Source organism: Prionailurus viverrinus, chromosome B2, assembly GCF_022837055.1.
Source record: "Prionailurus viverrinus isolate Anna chromosome B2, UM_Priviv_1.0, whole genome shotgun sequence".
Classification (NCBI taxonomy): Eukaryota; Metazoa; Chordata; class Mammalia; order Carnivora; family Felidae; genus Prionailurus; species Prionailurus viverrinus.
Genome location: NC_062565.1, coordinates 7,002,598 through 7,015,691, shown reverse-complemented (window position 1 = coordinate 7,015,691; position 13,094 = coordinate 7,002,598). Strand labels below are relative to the sequence as shown.

Here is a 13,094-nt window from a genome sequence, read left to right as displayed (position 1 = left end):
CTGGTATGTATGTATGCATGTATGTATGTATTTCTTTATTCATTTATGATACCGTTAGTTTATTATAAAAGAAATACATGAGGGACGCCTAGGTGGCTCAGTCGGTTAAGCGTCCGACTTCAGCTCAGGTCATGATCTCACAGTCCATGAGTTTGAGCCCCGCTTTGGGCTCTGTGCTGACAGCTCAGAGCCTGGAGCCTGCTTCAGGTTCTGTGTCTCCCTCTCTCTCTCTGCCCCTCCCCTGCTCATGCTCTGTCTCTCTCTGTCTCAAAAATAAATAAAAACATTTAAAAAATAAAAGAAATACATGAAAATTATTTACATTATGAAAGATTTCACAGCTCCACTGCAATGGGCATCTTCACATGATGCCATTTCAGTAATGATTTATTTCAGTCTACATACTTTCTGAGAATGTCACCATCTCTAAATAAGAAATAATCCTCATCATCTAGAACTACTTTGGTGCCTCCATATTCTGGGAGAAGAACTCGAATTCCAACTTTCACACTGACTGGGTGAATCTCTCCACCCTTTCCTTTAGAGCCTGATCTAACAGCTACTGTGTCTGGTTGCACTAGTTTCTTGGGGATTTTTTGGAAGCATAATGCCTCCTTTGGTTACAGTTTGGCTGCACTCCTTTCAACTAAGACTCAGTCAAATAGGGGAAGAAACTTTCTAAATGGCTGTCCTGCCATGACTCCGGCCACCATGACTTGGTTCTGGAGCTGCCACCACTGCAAGGATACCATTAGTCCAACCCACGGGCCACATGACCTGACCCACTGGATTTTAGTAGCATGTTGTTTAGTGTCCATGTGTTCATGTTCTTTTTCCAGATTTTTCCTTATAATTGACTTCTGGCTGCATTCTGTGGTGGTCAGAAAAGATGCTTACTATGATTTAAGTCTTCTTAAATTTATTGAGACATTTTTTGTGGCCTAACATGTGAGCTATCCTGTAGACCATTCCATGTGCATTTGAAAAAAAAATGGTTATTCTGCTGTTTTGAGATGGAATGTTCTGTATATGTCTGTTAAGCCCATCTAGTCCAGTGTGTGTCATTCAAAGCCACTGTTTCCTTATTGGTTTTCTGTCTGGATGATCTATCCATTGATATACGTGGCATATTAAAGTCCTCTACTATTATTGTATTATTGTCAATTTTTTCCTTTTGTCTGTTAATATTTGCTTTATATATTTAGGTGTTCCTCTGTGCGTTGCAGAGATATTTTACAATTATTATAGCCTCCTGTTGGATTCATCCCTTTATCATTATGTAATGCTCTTCTTTGTCTCTTATTACAGTCTTTGTTTTAAAGTCTGTTTTGTCTGGTGTAAGTATTGCTACCCTGGCTTTTTGTTATTGTTTTACTTCCATTTGCATGAATTATCTTTTTTCCATCCATCACTTTCAGTTTGTATGTGTTTAGGTCTGCATTGAGGTTCTTGTGGGCAGGTGAGAGACAGACGTAATTGTGTTGTTGTTGTTTAAAGTTTATTTACTTACATTGAGAGAGAGAGAGAGAGAGAGAGAGAGACAGCCAGCCTGAGTAGGGGAGGGGCAGCAAGAGGAAAGAATCCTAAGTAGGCTCTACACCATCAGCATAGAGCCTGCTATGGGCCTCAAACTCACAAACCAACACATCATGACCTGAGGTGAAATCAGGAGTCAGACAGTTAAGCAACTGCACCACCTGCACACCCCTGTTGCTGTTGTTAATGCCATCATCCTATGTCTCTTGATTGGAATATTTAGTCTATTTACATTTAAAGTAATCATTGATAGGTATGTGCTTATTTCCATTTTGTTAATTGTTTTCTGGTGTTTTTCAATGCCTCTCTATTCCTTTATTTTGCTCTCTTCCCTTGTGATTTATGACTTTATTTACTGTCATGCTGGGATTCGTGTGTGTGTGTGTGTGTGTGTGTGTGTGTGTATCATAGATTTTTGGTTTGTGGTTACCATGAGGTTCATAAATAACATCCTATGTAAATAACAGTCTATATTAAGCTGTTGGTCACTTACATACAAACACATTTTTTTAAGTTTGTTTGTTTATATTTATCTTGAGAAAGAGCATGAGCAGGGAGGGGCAGAGAGAGAGAGAGGGAGAGAGAATCCCAAGCAGGCTCTGCACTGTCAGTGCAAGGAGCCCAAAGTGGGGCTCAAACACACGAACTGTGAGATCATGACCTGAGCCAAAATCAAGAGTTGGACACTCGGCTGACTGAGCCATCCAGGTGCCCAGCAAACACATTCTAAAAGCACTATATTTTTATTCGTGCCTCCACATTTATATATATATATACATATATATATATATATATACATATACATATACATGTATATATATATATATATATCCCCTTAACCAATTCTTGTAAATACAATTTTACTAGTTTTATCTTTAAACCTTCACACTAGCTTTACAAGGTACTGATTTATTACCTTTACTATATGCTTACTTCTACCCGCAATTTTTTTTTCTTTCAGAATTTTCTTCTAGTTATGGCCTTTTCCTTTCTGCTTAAAGAACTCCCTTATCATTTCTTGTAAGGCTGGTTTACTGGTGATGAACTCCTTTAGCTTTTGTTTGTCTGGGAAACTCTTTATCTTTCCTTCACTTCTGAATGATAACCTTGCTGGGTAGAGTATTCCTGGTTGTACTTTTTTTTTCTTTTCATCACTTTGAATATATCATGCCACCCCTTTCCAGCCTGCAAAGTTTCTGCTAAAACATCAGCTGATAGCCTTATGGCTATTTGTTTTCTCTTTTGCTTTTAAGATTCTTTCTTTAATGTTTGATATTTTAATCATTTTTTTAATTTTTATTTTTTATTGAAATCCAAGTTAGTTAACATATAGGGTAATAATGCCTTCAGGAGTAGCATTTAGTGATTTGTCATTTACATATGACACCCAGTGCTCATCCCAACAAGTGTCCTTCTTATTGCCCATCCCCCCACCCAACACTGCTCCAGCAACCCTCAGTTTGTTTTCTGTATTTAAGATTCTCTTATGGTTTTGCCTCCCTGTTTTTATCTTATTTTTCCTTCCCTTCCCCATGTCCATCTGTTTGGTTTGTTAAATTCCACATATGAGTGAAGTTATATGATATTTGTCTTTCTATGATGGACTTGATATTTTAATTATTATATGTCTTGGTGTGGACCTTCCTTGGCTTCATCTTCTTGGGCATTCTCCTTGCTTCTTGGACTTAGGTGTCTGTTTCCTTCTCTACGTTAGGGAATCTTTCAACTATTATTTCTTCAAGTAGGTTTTCTGCCCCCTTTTCTCTCTCTTCTTTTTCTGAGACTCCGATTATGTGAATGTCAGTACGCTTGATGTTTTCATGTTGCTCCTTGATGCTTCTGCTGTTGATTCCTTCTAGCATATTTTTCATTTCGGTTACTGTATTCTTTAGTTGGTTCATTTTCATGTTTTCTTTTTTCTTGTTTAAAATATTTACTTTGGGGGGAGCGCAGGTGGGGGAGGGGCAGAGAGAGAGGGGGACAGAGGATCTGAAGCAGGTTCTGCGATGACAACAGTGAGCCCCAGGTAGGGCTTAAACTCACTAACCTTGAGATCATGACCTGAGTGGAAGACAGACACCAACCGACTGAGCCACCCAGGCGCCCCTGCCTTTTCATATTTTCTATCTGTCATTCACTCTGTATTCTGGTGAGAATCTTTACAACAATTGCTTTGAACTCTTTAACACGTAGATAGTTTATCTCCCTTCCATTTATTTCTTTTTCTCAGGTTTTGTCTTGTTCTTTTGTTTGCCCTACATTTTCTCTGTGTCCTCATTTTGCCTGACTCCGTATGTTTGTTGCTATGTGTTCCGTCGGTCAGTTCCGTCTACTGGTCTTGAAATTAGTGGCCGTGTGTAGGTGTGTAGTGGGGCCCAGGAGCGCAGTACCCCCTGGTCACCAGAACCAGGAGTGTCCCCTCTGTGGGCTGCACGTATCCTCCTTTTGCAATGGATACAATTGCTGTGGGCACTCCGGTAGGTGACACTGGCCCCCAGCCCGACTGGCTGTAATGGCCTGCCATGACTTCTTGGAGGCACTGGTGAACAGGGCTGGCCCCCAACTCTCTGGGGCAGGAGTCACTTCAGAGGGATGCTGGTCCCTGCCAGCACTGCCTGCTCAGTGTGGTGAGAGGTAGTCATTTCGAGGGGACTCTGGTCCCCTCTTAGGCTGCCGACCAGATGTGGCAGGGTGGGAACTGCTTTGGATGGGGCTAGTGGGGACAGATAGTTTGGGTGGGCCTGTTTGCAGGGGAGAATGAGTTGGGATCAGCAGAGCCAGCCGGAAGTGTCAGTGGCTCCTTCAGGTGTCCAGGAAGGACAGGACAGGCAAGAAAATGATGGCTGCTAGCACTGTTTTTTTTATTCCCCAGTGAAAGCTCCTACAGATTTCTGCCTCTCCAGCACCTGCCCTAACATTAGTCAATACACCTCCTTCACGTATAACCCAGGTGCTTTTCCAATAGCTGCTTCTTTGCTGGGTCTCTGACCAAGTGATCTAGCGTGCTGGTCCTTGGTTTTCAAGGGCCCTCCGGCTTCCCTGGAGATGAGCGCCACTGATTTTCCACGTCCTATGTTATGGGGGCTTATTTTGTCTGTTCAGTTCTCCAGGGTGAGGGGTGCCCAGCGTGGGGCTCGCTCCCCTCACTCCTCAGTGAGGACCTCTGTGGCCATGCTATTCCTTCTCCTTGTGGGTGTCCTCACAGGGATGTTTGGTTCCCACCTCGTCTCTGCCCCTCCCACCCTTCTCCACGTGGCTTTCCTTATGTCGTTACTTGGGAAAGGACTGTTCTGCTTGTGTTCTGGTCATTTTCATAGTGAATTGCATTATATGTGTGTGTCGCCCCACTGTGTGTGTGTCTGGGAGGTGAGCTCAGGACCCTCTTCCTCCACCATCTCCTCCCTCTCTGCCTTCAGAGTTTCTACCCAAAGTAAAAGGAAGGAAGCAAACCTCTTGTTTTCAATTTACATGATAAAGATTAGATAGTTCTCATCAACCACCTTAGCAACAGATACTATATTCTAAATAAGATTAATGCATTTAATAATAGGGTACTATAATTTAATAATGGGTACTAATAGTATCCATGCTATCCATAGTCAAAAATTACAAATATACTAACGAGATAATGAAAATGAACGTCAGTTACATGAGGGTGGGAACTTGATTTTGTTCTCTTTTCTCTCCCAACCACTCACCAGTAACGACTGTCTGGTAACGTTGAGAGGCTGAGTGAATGAAAGTCTCTCCATTAAGAAGAATGTACTTCCTTTTTAAAATAATGGGATAAGAAATCAATCGCATGAGACAAAACAAAGAATGACTTCTATAACAAATAGGAAATTTGCCTGCAAAAACTGGCCAGGAAAATGCCGTTTTGTGGTGTTACGACTTGATTGAGTGTAATCTATTCTACAGAAAATGTTTGTGGAAGCAAAATAGTGCTGAGATCTCAGCCACATCTGTTTAGCAAATTAGGTGTAGGTCATGTAGCTATAACTGATGTAAGACACTACATTAAAAATGAAGAATTATTTAAAATTGAGAGGCAGTGTGATTATTAAAATTCTTTCACTGATGTGAAGACGGAAAACAATATGGTACATAGGAAAATAGTGAATTATTTTAAACAGCACCTAGTATTGGTAAGTTAGATTATTAATTAGTATGTAAATACTTGTTAATGAATGAATGTCATTTTGTATTATATCATAATGAAGATGAGTCAATAGGAAAAAAGGCTAGCGAAGGTGGTTTCTACTAAACAAGCATATTAAAATAGCAATTTTAGGGGTGCCCGGGTGGCTCAGTTGGTCAAGTGTACAACTTCGGCTCAGGTCCTGATCTCGCGGTTTGTGGGTTCGAGCCCCGCGTCGGGCTCTGTGCTGACAGTGTGAAGCCTGCCTTGAATTCTGGTTCTCCCTCTTTCTCTGCCCTTCCCTCACTCTCTCTCGAAAATAAATAAACATTAAAATAAAATAGCAATTTTAGTTCATATTTATATACTTTTGCCTAAAAAATAAGCATTGCAAAATAACTATGACAGACCCATAATCATAAATGGACTAACAAATCCTGGCCAAATGAAAGTAATGTTCCTTGGTAATTGTAATGCCTCATTTGATAAAGTCAATATTGCAAATAGCCTTATTCTGTGTAGTAAGAAGCATGAGTAGAGCCGTACTGTTTGCACATTACAGTGGTTAAATTTTAGTGGTCAGAAGGATCCGTTAAAAGTTGCTAAAAGTCAGATTCCTGGGCCTCAACCCTAAATGACTCTCATTCAGCAAGTGTGGGGGCAGTTTCCTGAATCTTCCGTCTGTAACCTGCACGTCAGGGCATCCTGTGCAGGTAATTTGCAGGCTACATTTTGAAAACCAGTTCTTGAAATTCCTGCTGCTGTCTACTTGCTCAGAAGATTCAATCTATTAGTAAATAATGAACCTGAGATACTCTTATCTTAGGAGGACATTTTCCTTGTAGCTTCTGGGCATTCCTGTGGGACTGCCTTCCAACTAGATCGCATTCCCCTAAAATCTGCTTTTGCCTTTCTGAAATTGGTACCCTTACTCAGGACTTACTCAGTGTTCATGAGTAAGACTAGTCAGAAAAATCCTTTCTTGTGTAATCTCTATTGGGTTTCAATAACCATGGTTTTTATACCTCATTACTGATATATTTTTCTTCCCTGTCTGTGCTTTGGAACAAAGTAGCATTAGAATCAGTTGCTCTGAAGAGTTTGTAAAATTCCCCTATGACACCTTGTGTATCTTGTGCCTTTAGTAAAAGGAGAAACTAGACTTTTGATCAATTTCTCTATTTCTTTTCTTTGTATTTGAACTATTTTGCTACTTATCACTTCCAGAGTAAATTTTATACTTTAGGATCCATGTTTTCAATTTTCCATGTTTCAAATTTCATGGATCCCTGAAAATCCATGTTTTCAGATTTTTTGTTAGTATCAGATTCAGAAAACTAGTTTTCTGTGTTTTTTGAATTTCATCAATATTGATGAATAGTCCTCTCTTTTTCTTATTTTGTGTATTATTTTCATATCTCACTCTTTCCCTTTCAGTTAACTTTTAGGTGAGCCATGGAGAAAATGGAAGCAAGTAATTTAAAGAGAAATTTTTATTTAATGAGAAAATCAATTTAAAGTGAGCATCGTCAGGGGCACCTAACCGGCCCAGTTAGTAGAACATGTGACTCTTGAATCTCGGGGTCGTGAGTTTCAGCTCCATTTTGGGCTTAGCGCTTATATAAAGACAAATAAATAAAATGAGCATCCTCAGAAGCCGGGGAAGGTATTTGCCAACACACATCCCAATACATGTGAATCTGTCATCGCCTATTCCAACGAATCTTGTAGTGTCCCTGACAAATGAAGCTTGTAGTGTTCTAATGCATTTATATAGTCACCTGGAAACATAAAAGAATGATGCCGTTCCATTTCACTAATAGTGTAAACTGATTACAGACGATTTACTTAAAATTTCTGACACGGATGTGTCAGTGTAGATTACATTTTGAGGATAGATCAGCTTTTATATCTACTCATAAATTTGATTCAACTCAATGTTTTTCAAGGGCTAAGAATGCTTAAAGGGATGTAAAATTCTTCTAAGCACCTACTCAAGGGTTGGGGTCAGGAAATATGGCAAAATGAGATATTAAGAAAGCAATGGGTTGTGTTCAATGCATGTTAGTGTCAGGATGGTCATTTGTCTCACTAAATACTCCCTAAACCCTAAATAGCTTTAGTTCTCTTACTCTAAAGGGAGGCACAAATTTGGACAAAGAAGATTCTTAAACTTGGTCTTTTTTATGTATAAAAGTGAAATTCTCTTGTCTTCAAAGCTCATTTGTAGCGCTAGAGAGGTTGTCTCCGATCTGTAGGTAAGTGATGGGTTGAAGGCAGAATTCTAATAACTTTTCCAACACATGTTGGCGCCTGTAGTCTTTTCTTTCCCTTGGGTGGGGGACGGCTCTAGTTAGGTTCAGAATTTCTATAAAAATGCCCTGTGTCATAATAGGTGCCAGGTGCCCTGCTAGGCTCAATAAGTAATGTATGATGATGGGATATATTCACACCTTGAAAATGAGGTGGTGAATTTCTTGAATCTTCTTCTGGAGTTCGGCACCGTGAGAGTCCCCGTGGAGGTCCACAGGGTGATAACCTGTCCCAGGGATAGCAGGTGATGACAGAGAGTTTGATTTCCATATGTTTTGTGCAGGAAATCACAGCTTTGGGCTGCTTAAGCTGGGGAGCTGTCATCAGTTATACACCGGTGGTGTTAGAGACTTGTGGAATCTGTCCTTCGAAAGGATTCTGAAAGCCAGAGAGTGACATTGGTATCCTTTGGCATCGATAATTACATGTATGGAGTGAGAACTTTTCTAAAGGCAACTGAATAAATAAAACACTGCATTTTTTTTTAATGTTTTTTAATGTTTGTTTTTGAGAGAGAGAAAGAGAGACAGAGGGCAAGTGGGGGAGGGGCAGGGAGAGAGGGGGGGTGGAGAATCTGAAGCAGGATCCAGACTCCGAGCTGTTAGCACAGAGCCCGACCTGGAGCTCAAACTCCTAGACCTCGAGATCATGACCTGAGCTCAAGTCGGATGCTTAACACACTGAGCCACCGGGACTCCCCCACAAACACAGCTTTGGATGCAATAAGCGGGTGGTGGTATTTTTCAGGTTGAGGGTGGAAAGAAAGAGCTTTCAATCTCATTTTCAGCAACTCCTATTACCACACACAGTATGGACAAGACACAGTATGGACAGGACTATTTGGGGTGGATTTAATCCTATTAAATTATTTAACAATTTCAGATTTTTTGTTTTAAATCAGCTACTAGATGAGTGGAGATAGGGGCCAACTGATGTCAAAAGGCCATCACTGTCCTGTAAAACCAGGCAGAATTTTAAGTATATTAGCATTCCACGGGGGAATCTGTATTGGAGACCTTTCTTAAAAGTGACCCTGGGTGGCTCAGTCGGTTGAGCGTCCGACTTCGGCTCAGGTCACGATCTTGCGGTCACGATCTCGCGGTTTGTGAGTTCGAGCCTGGCGTCGGGCTCTGTGCTGACACCTCGGAGGCTGGAGCTTGCTTCGGATTCTGCGTCTCCCTCTCTCTCTGCCCCTCCCCCGCTTATGCTCTGTGTCTCTCTGTCTCTCAATAATAAATAAACGCTAAAATTTTTTTTTTAAGTGACCCTGATTTAGTAGTTTTGAATTTCACCATGAAGACTGCAGTCTATCAGTATTTAGTGGGCCTCATGCAATAGTACGTGTAAAAAAGTAAAGGTAACTCCATCAGTATCAGGATTTATGTTTTTCCACTTGTACACCCCAAAAGACAGCTCATTTCCATGGAGAAAAGCGGGGACAGGTGGGACCAGTCCACCTGTGCAATCCTTGCAGAGTCATCCTGCTTAGGTCAGAAAGCCATGGCAACCTCACCCTTCCTACGCGCACTTCCGCACATCGTGAGTCACCTCTTGGCCCGCAGTCCCCACCAGCTCCCGAGGTCCCACCTGACCCAAAGGTCTGTTCTCCATGCCCTGGGGAAAGGACAGGGTCAGCAAAATGGAATCCCTCCAGGTCATGCTGACCTGTGTGGTCCTAAGTTACAGACATTGGATTTTTCAAAAGTAATTATTTCCTGTCTAATCTCTTCCTCGTATTTATTTTCCTCTTCTCTTATTTGCCCCCACTACTTTCATTGCTCTGGAAACGGCTGTTTCCCTAAAGCCCTTAGCGGGGTAAGCCTAGCTCTCACAGGCCATCTCTTTCTGTCTTAGGGATTACACAGCACTCTTGGAAAACGTGTTCAGGTAGTTTCGGGGATGCAATTGTTTTGCCAGAAAGAGTCCAACACCCTAAATATGACATTTTGGGCAGCCTTGTGAACATGCTTTTTTACTATCTTGTTGCAAAACTGTGGATTTATAACAGTCCTAAATATTTAGATAGACCATGAAAATGTCATCAGTTAGGACAAGTGTGATGTCCCGTAAAGACAATTGATTTAATTATTTGGCTTCAATTTCCCTTCTCTAAGTTGTGACTAGATTTTTTTTTTAACTTGGTTGACTTGTGGTCCTCAGAAGACAATGTCTGTGATAGCCTTTCCGGTCTTCCCCCAAACCCTACCGTCTCCTTCTAATTTGTTCCTAGTGAATGACAGCAAGTTCACAGCCCCAGGTAGCTTTTTACTTCTTTCGTTTCTCGAAGCTGCCTTATCTTTTCTTTCTGTGTATCTGAAGATTTGGTTTGGGCATGCATTTGAGGGCTTTACGGGTTTTTCCTTAAGATCCGTGGATTGGACTCTTTGATTTAAGTTCCTACAGAGGATCACCCAGGAGTCTCTCTGCGATGCTCTGTCAGCAGGATCTTTTAGTGCAAGGCCAGGCCTGTCCCTGCTCTCTAGAAGGACAGCTTATGCAAGTGTGTGCCGCGAGAGGCCCTTTGGGGGTCCCTGGTGTCCTCCACCTCTGGAATTTACTTTCAGGTTTAAAAAAGTACTCGGAGAGCCCACACTTTTATACCCATTTGCAAAATACTGACCAGCTGGACAATGCAGAAATCCATCAGGTTTGTAAATGAATGGAGAATGAGGTCACATGACTCAGTCATCCTCTTCCTGATGCTTGTTCAGATCTTAGCCCATCGGGATTTGGAACAGGATTGCATGAGTGCAGGACCATTAGGCTTTTAGTTGTCCATGGGAATTAGTTAAGGAGCTTTTCTGAGCAGGAGTGCTAAGATTTCAAACAATTGGTTTCCTTTCGACTTAATGATAAATGCGAAAGAGAAAAAAGCAATTTTGTTCGCTTTCTCTTTTCTGAAAGTTTTACCCGTGGATCTGTGGGTCCAGAGTCTATATATGTCATGGGCTTAGAACCTCAATGGGAGATAAAGCTGAGCCACCAGGGTCCTGAGACAGAACCGGAGGCACCGAGCTTGTAGAGGTGGTCACCCTGATGAGCCAAGCCCTTGTCATCGTGCGTCGATACAAAAGAGCCAGGGAAACAAAACTTGCATTCAGCCACACGGCCTGTGCAAAACCTCTATTGTGATCGTGCACTTGACACGGGCATCAGGTGGTCATAGACATGTGCTACTCAGAGAACAGGTGTTCTTAGATGAGCTAACCCAAATGGCACCTACCTTTCGCTGTTCTGGGCACCGTACGACACGAATTCAGTACGGTAAGCTCCCCCAGGAACCTGGTTTTCGTCTATAGTTGGAAACGAAAGGAAAGTGAGGACAAAGGAGGGGAAGTCCCCCAAATAAGAGCTCAAATGAATGCTCTGACAGGGGGCCTCGTTTCCAGAGAAGTGAGGCAGGTCATAACAAAATGTGGAGAGGATTCAACGATCATCTGAACCCTCTCAAAACAAAAACAGCCCCAGCGAATTGCAACAAAGGAATAGATGGAAAAATGCCTTATGGTTTCCCTAATAACTTGGATCTCTGGTTTTCTTTGAGAAGTCTGTTTTACCAGGGGCTTGTGCTTTCTATAGAGAAGTACACTTCGGGTAAGTGCCGAGGTAATAAACATTGCAGATCAGGGGAAAATCCAACCAGACAAGTTCTTTTCGGCTCATGAAACTATACTGTTAATCTGAACTATTTTATGTATCTCTTTTCAATATTAACTGAATCAGTTTTAGTCGGGAGACCAGCCGTCAGTTTTATCCTGCTTTCTCTTTTTGACTTCTGGCCTACCATATTAATTGATCACTTGAATATTTTCAGCAGTATAAACCATTTCCCATGGCCTAATTAAGGAATTAAAAATTTAGAATGTAGGCAGTCCAGAAAACTATCGCTCAGAGAAGCCATAGGTCTCCTTGGAAGGAGCATTGCCCTTACCCTCTGTTTATTTGTAGTTAGTCTTTGTCTGAGATTTTAAGATTTATTGTCCACCTGATTATAATCTCTTCTGGAGCACCGAAATCATGAGACCTGTCTGCTTTCAGGCTCACACGGCAAGATTATTTCTTAGAATGCATTTCTCAAAAACATATATCACAGGCAGTAATTTGTGCGTGCATCGACTGGGAGGTTTGTAGCTGTGCTTCCCGTCAGTTGGATGGCATTCATTGTTAGCTTCGTTCAGTATTATATTGATTAGTCCTTCCTTCCATACTCCAAGGACATTGGTTTTCCTTTGCAGGGTATATCTTGAGTCAGTGTTAAACTTTCAGCGTTAAATCTATTGCAGACCTCTCCTTTGTATTGCTGAAGGGAATTTTCGACTTACCCAGCATCCTTATAGACAACAAATTATATTTTGTGTTCCCCAATGCCTGGTACCATTGGCATTGTTTATTTTGGTTCGAGAGTCCTAGGGACCTCTAGATCTTTCTCCTAGAAGCTATGCAGTAGGTTTCTAGGAAGCCCATTGTACTGAGTGATGATTTATGTTCATCACAGAGTTTATAATTTAAGGAGCTCCTGTGATCTTCTCTTTGTAGATAATGCTACTACAGTCATAAAAATCTCCCATATGAGTGTTTGTACCTCTCCTGTTCCCATTGCCTTATGACTGAGTAGCCCTTTGGCCTACTGGATTAAAAACAATTAAGATTAACAACAAAAAAAGTCATTCAGCCAAGCCTGACTACTAGAGAGAGAGAGACACCGGAAATAGCATGCCATTTTTAAGTTAAAATGTCCCACTTTTTCTAATGTTTTCATTTTAAAATGTGGAAAAGGATGACATTTGGCTGTCACAGATAACATTTGTGACACATTTGGCATTTCTACATGTGTGATTTTTAGTTTCGGTTATGAAGTAGACTTCAAGTAGTTTAGAGCTTTCGCACAGGATTTATACAAAAATTTTTTCACTGTATATATTTAAGATTTTTGCTGTTAGGTATATTAAAACCATAAAAGAGTTTCTGGAATCTAATTCACCAAACTTACCTCAGTTGTACCTATTCTTTGCAATATACTGCATTAAGTATGGTGAGATGTTGCTAAATTTTTACTTTTGGTAGTACTTCAGGTGAATCACCACATCCACGGCCCCTTCCATCCCTT

At 41.2% G+C, this 13,094-nt stretch overlaps 1 pseudogene; it reads right to left on the bottom strand.

Annotated features, from left to right (window-relative positions):
• Positions 1 to 392: 392 nt before the first annotated feature.
• Positions 393 to 698, bottom strand: LOC125166729 (10 kDa heat shock protein, mitochondrial-like; annotated as a pseudogene).
• Positions 699 to 13,094: the final 12,396 nt, after the last annotated feature.